This window comes from Bufo bufo, chromosome 6, assembly GCF_905171765.1.
Source record: "Bufo bufo chromosome 6, aBufBuf1.1, whole genome shotgun sequence".
Taxonomy (NCBI): domain Eukaryota; kingdom Metazoa; phylum Chordata; class Amphibia; order Anura; family Bufonidae; genus Bufo; species Bufo bufo.
In genome coordinates, this window is record NC_053394.1 from 181719716 (window position 1) to 181735967 (window position 16252).

The window sequence follows — 16252 nt, forward strand, 5'->3', positions numbered from 1 at the left end:
TGGCGATCCCTACGCCACTGGGAGGAGAAGAGGCACAGAACAACAATGCTTGTAACATAGCAAACTTTACAGCCAGGGCAAGATATATACAGTCCACAACACACAGCAATACAAAATACCACATGCCCAAATTGCATTCCACGTACAAATTCACCAGGGGCCATAGTCAGTAAGTAGGAGGCGGGTAGCCAGGCCTCTCCAATGCCCAGTGGCGAGGCGGGTTCCACCACATTTCTCCCCTTTCCCATTGAGACTATCCAGACTCCAGACCTCCAGGCGGTCTGGGGCTCTGATAGTCAGCCGGCTTTTCTCAAAGGGTGTAGTTGTCCCTATGGCCCCCTGCCGCTTGTGCCCAGTTGTAGATCCATGGCTTGGGGGGAAGGTAACCAGGGTGCCCTCTCCCCTGGTTGAACAAAGCTGTTGCTGGGGGGAAGGGGTAACAAACTCCTCTCTCTGCGACACCCTCCCTTGTTGTAGGGGAAAACAGACTGCCTCTCCTTCTAATACATTGTCCTATTGTTGTGGACCAGGACAGACTGTCCATATCCCCAGTGGTGCAGGTACAGAGACTACAGTCCCATCTGCACTGTTGTGGGGCTTACTGTCTCCCCTTGGTGTGCTAGGCTGCCGCTGGGGAGAGGGGGTAACACACTCCTCTCCCTTACACACTTTCAGCCGCTGGGGAGAGGGGGTACAAGCTAGTCCTGTAACAAGGGGGTCGGTGGAGCAGAGGCTAGCGGCGCTCTGCCCGGATGCCAGCTCTTCTGCTGGAGGGACTGGAGTACAGTCCTGCTGGGTAGTAAGGGGACAAGTAGGGCAGAGGCCAGCGGCGCTCTGCCCAGATGCCAGCTCTTCTGCTGGGAGGGGGCCAGAGGGGGCTAACGACTCCTCTACTGACCCCAGTACCTGGTTTGGAGTTGGCTGTGGAGGGGAGGGGTTGCTTACCTCCTCCTCCTGATACTGCTGCTGTTGGGGAGAGAGACCGACTGTCTCCCCTCCCTGTAAAGCACTCTGCCGCTGGGAAGGAAGGATGACACACTTCTCTCCCTGTAGTTCCCCCATCTGGAGTTGGAGATCTGGGCCGGCTGCCCAGTATCCTTGTAGGGCCGGTAGAGAGATCTCGGTCCCATCTCCACCTGCCATCTGTGGGTCTTCCCAGGACCAGTCTGTGAGGTCCCTCAACATTTGCGAGTAAGGACCACCTGCGTCCACACCTGGCAACTCCGACTGCTGCTGAGGGTCTGGGCCAGCTGCCCAGCATCCCGGTGGAGAGACCTCGGTCCCGTCTCCACCTGCCTGTTGTGGTTCCTCACAGGACCAGTCTATGAGGACCCCTACTTCAGGTTCCTCTGGCCGCCTCAGGGGGAGACTGCTTACCTCCTCGGATGCAGCCTCTGCTCGGCTGCTGTAACACTCCTTCCGCTGGGCAATTTCTCTCTCTTTCGCCAGTCGGAATTTGCGTTCCATCCTTGCGTGTCGCTTGGCTGTGACCTGGTTCCAGATGGCCTGGCATATATCCATGGACACATTATCTCCATACTGGGCCACTCGCTGCCTCACCTCGGCCAGCCAGTCATCTTCAGAGCCTTCCATACTTGTCTGCTCCAAGTCGCTGGATACCTCTGCTCCTAGGGGCGCTGCACGAGTGCTAGCGTTTGCCCTCAATTTGTGACTCCACACGTTACCGGTGTCTCTGAGCTGCTTCTCCTTGCACTAGGATGCCATCCCACTGCTTGCCACCAATGTAACGGATCACCTGGCACCCCGACTGAGTACCTCCGTTTACGGATGCGCCTAGCATTTTCCTGAGGTTTCCAAGCACTCTGGCAGACACCACAATCACTGAACCGAAGAATCCTATAAATCCTCTTCAAGCATATGAATGCTGTAGGCAGTTGAATAGGAACCATACGAATAGGTTTTCACTCCTAGCAGTCAAACTGGGACAGCATGCAATAAATCTGTCACGGATGGTGTACAGGAAACAAGACAAAACCATATAAACAATGTCTCTCTGGATCCACAACTAAGGAACAAAGGGAGACCCCTGCAATAGACCTGCCGCTCTCCCTCACTGCTCAGCCTATGCGAACACCCCAAAGGTGGATGGGCGCATATCCACGTTCCTCGGCTATCTATTACCTGAAGACCCTACAATAGTGAGGGGACACGACCACCGGCTCCCTACACTGACACGGAGGGAGTCAGGGTCACCTGGATCCAGAAAAGAGATAATCATAAATACATAAACAGCACTTAACTTGCAGACGACTGGGAACTGGGAACTGGGAACTGGGAACAGCATGCACACACACTCCAGGAAGTTGTATCAGCCGCACACTACTGCATTATGGGGAGGAATTTAAAGGGCAGCAATCAGTCCGACTGCATGACAGCTGAGATAGACTAACGAGATGAGAAACTAAACCAAAACAAAGAAATTCAAGGAGGAGGATCTGAAAAGCTCCTATGAGCGCTTCTCAGCTGTCTGGCTGTGACAGTACCCCTCCCTCTAGGAGTGGACTCCGGACACTCAGAGCCCACCTTCTCAGGATGGGACCTATGGAAAGCCCTGATGAGACGAGAGGCCTTAATGTCCGTCACTGGGACCCACATCCTCTCCTCAGGACCATAACCCTCCCAATGAACGAGGTACTGGAGGGAACCGCAGACAAGACGAGAATCCACAATCCTAGAGACCTGAAATTCAAGATTTCCATCAACCATAATCGGAGGAGGAGGCAAAGGCGAGGGTACAATAGGTTGAACATAAAGTTTCAATAAGGACTTATGAAAAACATTATGGATCTTCCAAGTCTGAGGAAGATCAAGACGGTAGGCAACAGGATTGATGACAGACGGGATCTTGTAAGGCCCAATAAACCTAGGACCCAACTTCCAGGAAGGAACCTTCAATTTGATATTCTTGGTAGACAACCACACCAGATCACCAACATTCAGGTCCGGACCAGGCACACGTCTCTTATCCGCCACACGCTTATATCTCTCACTCATGCTCTTTAGATTATCCTGAATCTTTTGCCAAATAGATGACAAAGACGAGGAGAATCTGTCCTCATCAGGCAAACCAGAAGAGCCCTCTCCCGAGAAAGTCCCAAACTGCGGATGAAACCCATATGCACCAAAAAATGGTGACTTATCAGAGGACTCCTGACGACGGTTATTTAAAGCAAACTCAGCAAGGGACAAAAAAGAACACCAATCCTCCTGATTCTCCGCCACAAAACAGCGCAGATATGTCTCCAGATTCTGATTGACGCGCTCTGTCTGGCCATTCGACTGCGGATGGAAAGCAGAAGAGAATGACAACCGAACCCCCAAGCGAGAACAGAAAGCCTTCCAGAATCTGGAAACAAACTGCGTGCCCCTATGTCATGGTCTTACCTTCTTGCTGTTCTCCTTCGTTTGACATGTGCTGGCGGCCATCTTGGTTTCTGGGTTTCTTGTAGCCTCTCACCCTGCGGCTCCTCCTTCCCACTGGGAGGAGCTGGATGCCTAGCTCATATATATAGGAGGTCTGTGGCTTCAGTTCCTCGCTTGGTCCTCCTGTGTTCACATGCTTCTAGACTGCTGCTGCTTCTGGTTCCTGATCCTGGTTTCGTCCGACTACCCTGCTGGTTCCTGTTCCTGGTTTCGTCCGACTACCCTGCTGGTTCCTGATCCTGGCTTCGTCTGACTACCCTGCTGGTTCCTGATCCTGGCTTCGTCTGACTACCCTTCTGGTTCCTGACCTCTGGCTTCGCAAAGACTCTGCTTCGGTTTCGCCATCCGTTTGGACTTTTGCTTTACAGCTTGTTGCGAACCTACCATAACTCCAAGACCGCGGGGCATCCTGGAAAGAATCAGCTGTCCTGGGCTGTTTCACGTCTGTTCTGGTGGCCTTCCCTACGTTCCGACATCGCCGCATATGTAGCGGCATGCTCCGTTTGTGCCCAGAGTAAGTCCCCTCGGCACCTTCCGTTGGGCCTTCTGCAACCCATAGCCACCGGGGAGCGCCCATGGTCACACCTGGGGATGGATTTCATTGTGGACCTCCCTGCATCCCGAGGCCATACGGTCATTCTCATGATTGTGGATCGGTTTTCCAAAATGTGCCACTGTGTTCCTCTCAAGAAGTTACCCTCTGCACAAGAGTTGGCCACGATTTTTGCCAGGGAGGTCTTCCGGTTGCACGGTTTGCCCAAGGAGATTGTGTCGGATCGGGGGAGTCAGTTTGTGTCCAGGTTCTGGCGCGCCTTTTGCTCCCAGTTGGGGATTCATCTCTCCTTCTCCTCGGCCTACCACCCTCAGTCCAATGGGGCCGCAGAACGATCCAATCAGGCCTTGGAGCAATTCCTTCGTTGCTATGTCTCCGATCACCAAGACAATTGGGTTGACCTCCTGCCTTGGGCTGAGTTTGCCAGGAACACGGCGGTGAACTCTTCCTCTGGGACGTCTCCCTTCATGGCCAATTATGGGTTCCAACCTGCCGTGTTACCGGAGGTATTCTCTCCCCAGGATATTCCGGCTGTGGAGGATCACCTTTCCGTCCTACGTGCTTCTTGGGTACTGATCCAGAAGTCCCTTGAGGTCTCTGCGCAGCGCCAGAGACTCCAGGCTGATCGCAGACGAGCGCCTGCTCCTTCCTACCAGGTCGGAGACCGTGTATGGTTGTCCACCCGCAACCTCAACCTTCGAGTGCCCACTCCCAAGCTGGCGCCTCGCTTTGTTGGTCCCTTCCGAGTGCTTCGCAGGGTAAACCCGGTAGCCTATGCCCTTGCGCTTCCTCCTGGCATGCGGATCTCCAACGTGTTTCATGTCTCCCTGTTGAAGCCACTGGTGTGTAATCGTTTCACTTCCTCGGTTCCTCGGCCTCGTCCGGTCCAAGTGGGTAATCGTGAGGAGTATGAGGTGAGCAATATCCTGGACTCACGCCTGGTCCGCGGTCGGGTGCAGTTTTTGGTCCATTGGCGTGGTTATGGTCCAGAGGAGCGTTCCTGGGTTCCCTCCGCAGATGTCCATGCTCCTGCCTTGCTCCGAGCCTTCCACGCACGCTTCCCTCCGTTCTTTACTCCGCGGAGGAGGGGCCCTTGAGGGGGAGGTACTGTCATGGTCTTACCTTCTTGCTGTTCTCCTTCGTTTGACATGTGCTGGCGGCCATCTTGGTTTCTGGGTTTCTTGTAGCCTCTCACCCTGCGGCTCCTCCTTCCCACTGGGAGGAGCTGGATGCCTAGCTCATATATATAGGAGGTCTGTGGCTTCAGTTCCTCGCTTGGTCCTCCTGTGTTCACATGCTTCTAGACTGCTGCTGCTTCTGGTTCCTGATCCTGGTTTCGTCCGACTACCCTGCTGGTTCCTGTTCCTGGTTTCGTCCGACTACCCTGCTGGTTCCTGATCCTGGCTTCGTCTGACTACCCTGCTGGTTCCTGATCCTGGCTTCGTCTGACTACCCTTCTGGTTCCTGACCTCTGGCTTTGCAAAGACTCTGCTTCGGTTTCGCCATCCGTTTGGACTTTTGCTTTACAGCTTTATTTTCAATAAAGCCTTCTTATTTTCACTTATTCCTTGTTGTACGTCTGGTTCATGGTTCCGTGACACCCTATCAGAGACTATGTCTGAAGGAATCCCATGCAATTTGACAATGTGGTCAATAAATGCCTGCGCCAGCGTCTTAGCATTGGGCAAACCAGGAAAAGGGATAAAATGCACCATTTTGCTAAAACGGTCCACCACCAGAATCACAGACTTCCCCGAGGAATGAGTCAAGTCCGTTATGAAGTCCATGGACAGATGTGTCCAAGGACGGGAAGGAATGGGCAAAGGAAGGAGAGGACCTGATGGCCGTGAATGAGGGACCTTGGCTCGAGCGCAAGTCTCGCAAGCTGCCACAAAACCCTTAACCGACTTACGAAGCGCAGGCCACCAGAATCTCCGAGCAATGAGATCCAGTGTGGCTCTTGCCCCCGGGTGCCCAGCAAGGACCGTATCGTGGTGTTCTTTAAAAATCTTGTGTCTCAAAGCGAGAGGAACAAACAACCTCCCAGAAGGACAAAGATCAGGAGCTTCTGACTGGGCTGCCTGCACCTCTGCCTCCAATTCAGGAAAAAGAGCAGAGACCACCACACCTTCAGCCAAAATGGGACCCGGGTCTTCAAAATTCCCACCTCCCGGAAAACAACGTGACAGGGCATCTGCCTTCACATTCTTAACCCCAAGGCGGAACGTAACAAAATTAAACCTTGAAAAGAACAAAGACCATCTGGCCTGTCTCGGGTTCAGACGCTTGGCTGACTCCAAGTAGGCCAGATTTTTATGGTCAGTAAACACGGTAATAGGGTGTCTGGCTCCCTCTAGCCAATGGCGCCATTCCTCAAAAGCCAACTTGATGGCCAACAATTCCCTATCTCCCACATCATAATTTCTCTCTGCGGAGGAGAGTTTCTTCGAGAAAAAGGCACACGGTTGCCATTTGGCAGGAGAGGAACCCTGAGACAAGACCGCACCCACCCCTACCTCAGAAGCATCAACCTCAACTATGAAGGGTAACGAAATATCAGGTTGTACTAGGATGGGAGCGGAAGCAAAACTCTCCTTGATATTAGAAAAGGCCTTACGCGCCTCTACCGACCAGGAAGAAAAATCTACCCCCTTTCTGGTCATATCAGTGAGTGGTTTAACAACAGAGGAATAATTCAAAATAAATTTCCTGTAGTAATTAGCAAAGCCCAAAAAACGCATCAGCGCCTTCTGATTCTCAGGAAGCTCCCACTCAAGCACAGCGCGGACCTTCTCGGGGTCCATGCGAAAACCAGAAGCGGAGACAAGAAACCCCAGAAATTGGATCTCTGGAACCGCAAACACACATTTTTCCAGTTTCGTGTATAATTTATTCTCCCGCAGGATGAGCAAGACCTGGCGTAAGTGTTCTTTATGAGTCTTGAAATCAGGAGAAAAAATCAAAATGTCATCCAAATACACTAATACAAATTTTCCCATTAAATGATAAAAAATGCTGTTGACAAAATGCTGAAAAAACGGCTGGGGCATTCATCAAACCAAAAGGCATAACCAAATTCTCAAAATGGCCCTCAGGGGTATTGAAAGCCGTCTTCCATTCGTCTCCTTCTCTGACCCTAACCAGGTTGTATGCCCCTCTTAGGTCTAATTTGGAAAAGACTTTAGCCCCAACAACCTGGTTAAACAGGTCCGGGATCAGAGGAAGCGGATAAGGATCACGAATAGTGATACTGTTCATCTCCCTGAAATCCAGACAAGGTCTTAAAGAACCATCTTTTTTTCTTAACAAAGAAAAAACCAGCGGCAACAGGTGACTTCGAGGGTCGTATGTGTCCTTTTCTCAGACTCTCAGAGATATAAGCACGCATAGCGACCCTCTCAGGTTGGGAGAGATTGTATAAACGAGATTTAGGCAGCTTGGCGCTTGGGATGAGATTAATAGGGCAATCATACTCCCTGTGCGGAGGCAAACCCTGAACTCCACTCTCAGAGAAGACATCCAAAAATTCAGAGAGGAAAGGTGGTACAGTCTTAGTAGAAACCTCAGAAACAGATGTTATGAGGCAATTCTCTCTGCAAAAGTTACTCCAACCATTTATTTGCCTCGCTTGCCAATCAATGGTGGGGTTATGTTTAGTGAGCCAGGGTAGCCCCAACACTAGAGGAGTAGGCAAACCGCTAAGGACGAAACATGACACATCCTCAACATGAGCATCACTCACAATTAAACGGATATTGTGAACTATGCCCTTTAATGATTTCTGAGAAAGTGGAGCTGAATCAATAGCAAAAACAGGAATATCTTTTCCCAAAGTGCATACCTGGAAACCATGAGTTATTGCAAATTGATTATCAATGAGGTTGACAGCTGCTCCACTATCCACAAAAATCTCACAAAAAATGCTCTTGCTCTCTAGCGCCACCCTAGCAGGCAGGACAAAACGGGAACTACAAGCAAACGGGAAACCTTCAATTTCCGCCTCAACCCTGCCAATAGTAACAGACGGAACATTTTTAAAAGATTTTTTCCTTTTTGTCTCTTTATTGCTCCCAGAAAACTGCCTGAATCTCCTAGAGGGACAAACATTTGCCAGATGATTTATACCTCCACAACAAAAACAAACCCTCCCCTGCGGGCTGAATCTTCTATTGTCAGAGGCAATCAACCCCAGCTGCATGGGCTCCTGCTCAGAAGGGGCTGACAGCGACTGAGACCCCTGTGCACAGAATGAGACCGCTGCACTGTCCCGGGACTGAGTATGACAGGAAGGAGAGATCTCTCCTCTCTCTCTAAGACGCCTGTCAATATGAACAGCCTGAGACATAGCAGAATCCAAGGAGGTAGGTCTCTCATGAAAGGCAAATGCATCTCTCAATCCCTCTGAAAGACCATAGCAAAATTGACTTCGGAGTGCAGCATCATTCCAACCCGTATCTGCTGCCCATCTCCGAAATTCTGAGCAGTATATCTCTGCGGATTGTTTACCCTGGCATAACAGACGTAGTCTAGACTCAGCCAGAGCAATACGATCCGGATCATCATATATCTGACCCAGGGCTAAAAAGAATTCATCCACTGAACGGAGGGGCCGTGCCCCCTCCGGCAGCGAAAAGGCCCAGGACTGAGCGTTACCCCTGAGCAGTGATATAATGATCCCCACCCTCCGTTCTTCATCACCAGAAGAATGGGGAAGAAGGCGAAAATGGAGTTTGCAAGCCTCTCTAAAACGCACAAAATTCTCACTACCCCCGGAGAACGTATCCGGGAGCGAGATCTTAGGCTCAGCACAAACTCCATGAACGCAAGCTGAACCGGTCACTTGAAACTGAGAAAAAGTCTTATGGAGATCAGCTACCTCCAAAGCAAGACCCTGAAAGTGAAACCGGATCCATGCTTGAGACGGTTTTGGCGGCTGATAATGTCACGGGTGGTGTACAGGAAACAAGACAAAACCATATAAACAATGTCTCTCTGGATCCACAACTAAGGAACAAAGGGAGACCCCTGCAATAGACCTGCTGCTCTCCCTCACTGCTCAGCCTATGCGAACACCCCAAAGGTGGATGGGCGCATATCCACGTTCCTCGGCTATCTATTACCTGAAGACCCTACAATAGTGAGGGGACACGACCACCGGCTCCCTACACTGACACGGAGGGAGTCAGGGTCACCTGGATCCAGAAAAGAGATAATCATAAATACATAAACAGCACTTAACTTGCAGACGACTGGGAACTGGGAACTGGGAACAGCATGCACACACACTCCAGGAAGTTGTATCAGCCGCACACTACTGCATTATGGGGAGGAATTTAAAGGGCAGCAATCAGTCCGACTGCATGACAGCTGAGATAGACTAACGAGATGAGAAACTATACCAAAACAAAGAAATTCAAGGAGGAGGATCTGAAAAGCTCCTATGAGCGCTTCTCAGCTGTCTGGCTGTGACAAAATCCTCCCCCAAGAATGAGACGACACTTCACCTTGAGGGTTAAAACAGGAACTCCCTTTATTTAGACACAGCACACTACTTTAAACCCAACAGCCTAATTTACATACAATAGGGTACCTAGAGGACTCTGGTACAAGGAAGGGTGGGGGCCAGACAATAGCAAGGGCTGATGGGAGATTGAGGAGGGACAGAACAGCTAGTTTAAACTGGTGTCCCTGTGACAACACATTGCTGGAGAAACAATGGGACAGGAAAAAGGGGGAGGAGAAGAGGCATAGAACAACAATGCTTGTAACATAGCAAACTTTACAGCCAGGGCAAGATATATACAGTCCACAACACACAGCAATACAAAATACCACATGCCCAAATTGCATTCCACGTACAAATTCACCAGGGGCCATAGTCAGTAGGTAGGAGGCGGGTAGCCAGGCCTCTCCAATGCCCAGTGGCGAGGCGGGTTCCGCCACAACTTCCATTGTGGAAGCGCTCATCTCCATAGTCATTTGTATCACCGTCCTCAGGACAGCGATACAGATGACTGTGCTGCGGCGGGGCAGGGGAGGGAGAGGCGTGTCCCTTCCCTGTCCTTCTGATAGGCTGCCGGCAGAAACATCATCGGGCCGCCTGTGCCGTACAGTGACGGACACAGGTCGGAAGAGGCCTGTATCGCATGGCTGACATGGAGGTAAGTATAAGTGTTTTTTTTTAAATATACAGTCATGTGAAAAAATTAGGACACCCTTTGAAAGCATGTGGTTTTTTGTAACATTTTTAATAAATGGTTATTTCATCTCCGTTTCAACAATACAGAGAGATTAAAGTAATCCAACTAAACAAAGAAAACTGAAGAAAAGTCTTTTCAAGATCTTCTGTAAATGTCATTCTACAAAAATGCCTATTCTAACTGAGGAAAAAGATAGGACACCCTCACATGTATTCCCTCTTAAATTGGCTCAGATCTCACACAGGTATATCACACCAGGTGCACATAATTAGTAGATCGTTACTCTGCATGTTGAATGAGGCTTGCCCTATTTAAACCTCAGACATTTAGTTTGGTGTGCTCCTGACTGTTGAAGTGAGAGTGAGCACCATGGTGAGAGCAAAAGAGCTGTCAGAGGACTTCAGAAAAAAGATTGTAGCAGCCTATGAGTCTGGGAAGGGATTTAAAAAGATCTCAAAAGATTTTGAAATCAGCCATTCCACTGTCCGGAAGATAGTCTACAAGTGGAGGGCTTTCAAAACAACTGCCAACATGCCCAGGACTGGTCGCCCCAGCAAGTTCACCCCAAGAGCAGACCGCAAGATGCTAAAAGAGGTATCCAAAAACCCTAAAGTGTCATCTCGAGAACTACAGCAGGCTCTGGCTACTGTTGATGTAGAAGTACATGCCTCTACAATCAGAAAGAGACTGTACAAGTTTAACTTGCATGGGAGGTGTGCAAGGAGGAAACCTTTGCTTTCCAAGAGAAACATCGAGGCCAGACTGACATTTGCCAGCGATAAAGTTGACAAAGACCAGGACTTCTGGAATAATGTTCTTTGGACAGATGAGTCCAAAATTGAATTATTTGGACACAACAGCAGAGGACATGTTTGGCGTAAACCAAACACAGCATTCCAAGAAAAGAACCTCATACCAACTGTGAAGCATGGAGGTGGAAGTGTCATGGTTTGGGGCTGCTTTGCTGCAGCAGGACCTGGTCAGCTCACCATCATAGAATCCACGATGAATTCTACTGTGTATCAGAAGGTGCTTGAAGAACATGTGAGACCATCAGTTAGAAAATTAAAGCTGAAGCGGAACTGCAACATGACATGCAACATGACAATGACCCAAAACATACTAGTAAATCAACCAAAGATTGGCTGAAAAAGAAGAAATGGAGAGTCCTGGAATGGCCAAGTCAAAGTCCAGATTTGAATCCCATTGAGATGCTGTGGGGTGACTTGAAAAGGGCTGTACGTGCAAGAAACCCCTCAAACATCTCACAGCTGAAAAAGTTCTGCATTGAGGAGTGGGGTAAAATTTCCTCAGACCGATGTCGAAGACTGGTAGATGGCTACAAGAACCGTCTCACTGCAGTTATTTCAGCCAAAGGAGGTAACACTCGCTATTAGGGGCAAGGGTGTCCTATCTTTTTCCTCAGTTAGAATAGGCATTTTTGTAGAATGACATTTACAGAAGATCTTGAAAAGACTTTTCTTCAGTTTTCTTTGTTTAGTCGGATTACTTTAATCTCTCTGTATTGTTGAAACGGAGATGAAATAACCATTTATTAAAAATGTTACAAAAAACCACATGCTTTCAAAGGGTGTCCTAATTTTTTCACAAGACTGTATGTACAATACTTTTACTGGCACATTGGGGGGGGGGGGGGGCTCTTGTTACTGGCACATGATGGGGGGGCTCTTATTACTGGCACATGATGGGGGGCTCTTATTACCGGCACATGATGGGGGGGCTCTTTTTACTGGCACATGATGGGGGGGGGGATCTTGTTATAATGGGGGGGCTCTTATTACTGGCACATGATTGGGGGGGCTCTTATTACTGGCACATGATGGGGGGCTCTTATTACTGGCACATGATTGGGGGGGCTCTTATTACTGGCACATGATGGGGGTCTCATATTACTGGCATATGATGGGGGTCCTTTTATTACTGGCACATGATTGGGGGGCTCTTGTTACTGGCACATGATGGGGGGGCTCTTATTACTGGCACATGATTGGGGGGCTCTTATAACTGGCACATGATGGGGGGCTATTGTTACTGGCACATGATGAAGGGGTGCTCTTGTTATTGGCACATGATTGGGGGCACATTTTACTGGCACATGATTGGGGGCACATATTACTGGCACATTATTGGGGGCACCTCTTACTGGCACATTATTGGTGGGCACTATAGGGGCATCTACTGAGGCCACAAAGAAGGGGTATTTTATATGGGGGGCTCTGTACAGTAGCATTTTATACTGGGACCCATTATGGTGGGTACTATGGGGAAGAAGGAGAGCAGTACTATGGGGTCATCTACGGGGGGCACTAAGAAGGGGTATTTTATACTTGCAAATTATGGGGGACACTGAGGGCATCTACTGGGGCACTATATATGGGGCATTTTATACTGGTACATTATGGGGGGCACTAGGAGGAAGGGGGGAGAGGAGCACTATGGGGATAAAACATAACATCAGCTCCACCGAGCCCCCCAGCCAAAGTGTTAAAGTGCTGCCAGAGATCCCCAAGGGCCAAGTCAAGTAATTGTAAGTTTTCATGTGAAATATGTTTATGTTATACACATATAGCATACACTGTGCCACACAATATACAGTATACCTCTACACTGTGTAGTCTGTTCTATAAGCACCATTGTTTTGTGGTGGCGGACAGAAAATAATCTGGAAGTGCCCCTCCTGAGACCAGGCTCTGGATCCGCCACTGATGCATACCCTGGGGTCCCTTGGTAATTATATCTGAATTGTTTGAGTTATAATCCTCAGAACCCTTTTCCAGTAGACCCCAAGCTTAAAGGGACACTGACAGGCCAAAACAGCATATATAGTTAGATATATCACATTACAGGTCTTATACAGTCTTTTAAAAGCATATAAGTATCCCCCCTGTCCACCTTATAAAGAGCGAAATATAAAGTTTTATAACCTGCTTCTCCTGTCAGCAATCTGCCCAAGGGGCGGCGTTTCATGTGAAAATGCGCCCAGCCAGCCTTCCCAACTGCCGTTTGAAGCCCCGCCCAGCTCATCAATATTCACTTCGCTGGGCGGCGGCTAGAACTCTCCCCAGTCCCGATCCTGCGCCTGCGCAATTCAATCCTCCGGGCATCGTTCATGCCCAATCTTCTGCGCCTGCGCCCCGCCGTGCCCTTAGATCGCGCCTGCGTACACACACCAGCCTGCGTCTTCGAGGCAGCTGCAGCCTCAGCCATGCACTGTTCAGAGCAGTCCGGAGGATTGAATTGCGCAGGCGCAGGATCGGGACTGGGGAGAGTTCTAGCCGCCGCCCAGCGAAGTGAATATTGATGAGCTGGGCGGGGCTTCAAACGGCAGTTGGGAAGGCTGGCTGGGCGCATTTTCACATGAAACGCCGCCCCTTGGGCAGATTGCTGACAGGAGAAGCAGGTTATAAAACTTTATATTTCGCTCTTTATAAGGTGGACAGGGGGGATACTTATATGCTTTTAAAAGACTGTATAAGACCTGTAATGTGATATATCTAACTATATATGCTGTTTTGGCCTGTCAGTGTCCCTTTAAAACACTCCCAAAATACACTGCCTGTCCCAAAAAAAAGTTGCCTCTAAAAAAAAAAGGTCACACACTCTAATATTTAATTGGGCCGCCTTTAGCTTTGATTACGGCACGCATTCGCTGTGGCATTGTTTCAATAAGCTTCATCAAATGTTACAAGATTTATATCCCATCCAGTGTTGCATAAATTTTTCACCAAGATCTTGCATTGATGATGGTAGAGTCTGACTGCTGCGCAAAGCCTTCTCCAGCACATCCCAAAGATTCTCAATGGGGTTAAGGTCTGGACTGTGGTGCCAATCCATGTGTGAAAATGATGTCTCATGTTCTTTCACAATTTGAGCCCAATGAATCCTGGCATTGTCATCTTGGAATATGCCTGTGCCATTAGGGAAGAAAAAATCCATTGATGGAATAACCTGGTCATTCAGTATGTTCAGGTAGTCAGCTGACCTCATTCTTGGAGCAAATTGAAGCCTTTTTTTCTGGTTTGCCTCACTGATTAGTTGTTTTCTTACGGCTACACAGCTGTTCAGTCCCAATCCCTTGAGTTCCCTTTGCATTGTGCGTGTGGAAATGCTCTTACTTTCACTATTAAACATAGCCCTGAGTTCTACTGTTGTTTTTCTTCAATTTGATTTTACCAAAAGTTTAAGTGATCGCCGATCACGATCATTCAGGATTTTTTTCCCGCCACAATTCTTCTTCGAATACGATGGATCCCCACTATCCTTCCAGTTTTTAATAATGCGTTGGACAGTTCTTAACCCAATTTTAGTAGTTTTTGCAATCTCCTTGGATGTTTTTTCTGCTTGATGCATGCCAATGATTTGACCCTTCTCAAACAGACTAACATATTTTCCACGACCACGAGATGTGTCTTTCGACATGGTTGTTTAAGAAATGAGAAGCAACTCATTGCACCAGTTGGGGTTAAATAACTTGTTGCCAGCTGAAAGATAATCGCCCATGCAGTAATTATCCAATAGGAGGCCCATAACTATTTGCTTAGTTAAATCCAGGTGGCGACTTTTTTTTTGGACAGACAGTGTATATGCATCAGGGAAGCATCTTCCACTCCACAGCGGGGACAAGTTGAGTCTGCCCAAAGACCAATAATATTGTCATGGTCTTACATTCTTGCTGTTCTCCTTCGTTTGACATGTGCTGGCGGCCATCTTGGTTTCTGGGTTTCTTGTAGCCTCCCACCCTGCGGCTCCTCCTTCCCACTGGGATGAGCTGGATGCCTAGCTCATATATATAGGAGGTCTGTGGCTTCAGTTCCTTGCTTGGTCCTCCTGTGTTCACATGCTTCTAGTCTGCTGCTGCTTCTGGTTCCTGATCCTGGTTTCGTCCGACTACCCTGCTGGTTCCTGATCCTGGTTTCGTCCGACTACCCTGCTGGTTCCTGATCCTGGCTTCGTCTGACTACCCTGCTGGTTCCTGATCCTGGCTTCGTCTGACTACCCTTCTGGTTCCTGACCTCTGGCTTTGCAAAGACTCTGCTTCGGTTTCGCCATCCGTTTGGACTTTTGCTTTACAGCTTTATTTTCAATAAAGCCTTCTTATTTTCACTTATCTCTTGTTGTACGTCTGGTTCATGGTTCCGTGACATTAGGACCAAGCCATGAATTCTGACGGTACAGGGCCATCCTCGCTACCCACGCTGGTTGCCAGACTTGATCAGCAGGATCACCTGTTGGGTCGGTTCGCTGTGGCGTTGCAAACCCTGCTTGAACGCACGGCTCATTTCGCTCCCGTTGCCGATGGGTCGGTTGTCGCTCCTGGGCCCGCTCCTACTGCCGCTCCGGTTGTTGCGCCAGAGTCTACCCCGACACCTGTTGTTGCACCTGCGGTGTTTCGGGGTATGACCGGTTCTGCCCCTCTTCCACAGCGCTTTGGGGGAGAGCCAACTCAGTGCCGAGGTTTCCTTAACCAGGTGGGCATTTATTTCGAGTTGCTGCCACATGCCTTTCCTACTGAGAGATCAAAGGTGGGCTTCTTGATCTCGCTGCTCTCGGACAAGGCCTTGGCCTGGGCCAGCCCTTTATGGGAGAACAACAATCCGGTGGTTGCCGAGTTTTCCGGTTTTGTTGCTTCTCTTCGGAAGGTATTCGATGTGCCGGCTCGTGCTGCCTCTGCTGCGAAGCTCCTTATGTCCATCAGACAGGGTTCACGATCCGTAGCTGAATACGCCATTGAGTTTCGTACCCTGGCAGCAGAGGTGGGCTGGAATAATGAGGCTCTGGTCGCTGCTTTCTCTCATGGTCTCTCGGATGCCTTGAAGGATGAGGTTGCAGCTAAGGACCTACCAGTGGAGCTCGAGTCTCTTATTTCTTTCCTGATTTTGATTGACACCAGACTCAGGGAGAGACCTTCCTTTAAGGAGAGCCTGCGGAGGTTTTCTAACAGATTGGCGCCTACGTTTGCTGTCCCACCCGTGCCTCCCTCTCCTCCCACGCCTCTTGGGGATGACTTGTCTGGGGGTGAACCCATGCAGCTGGG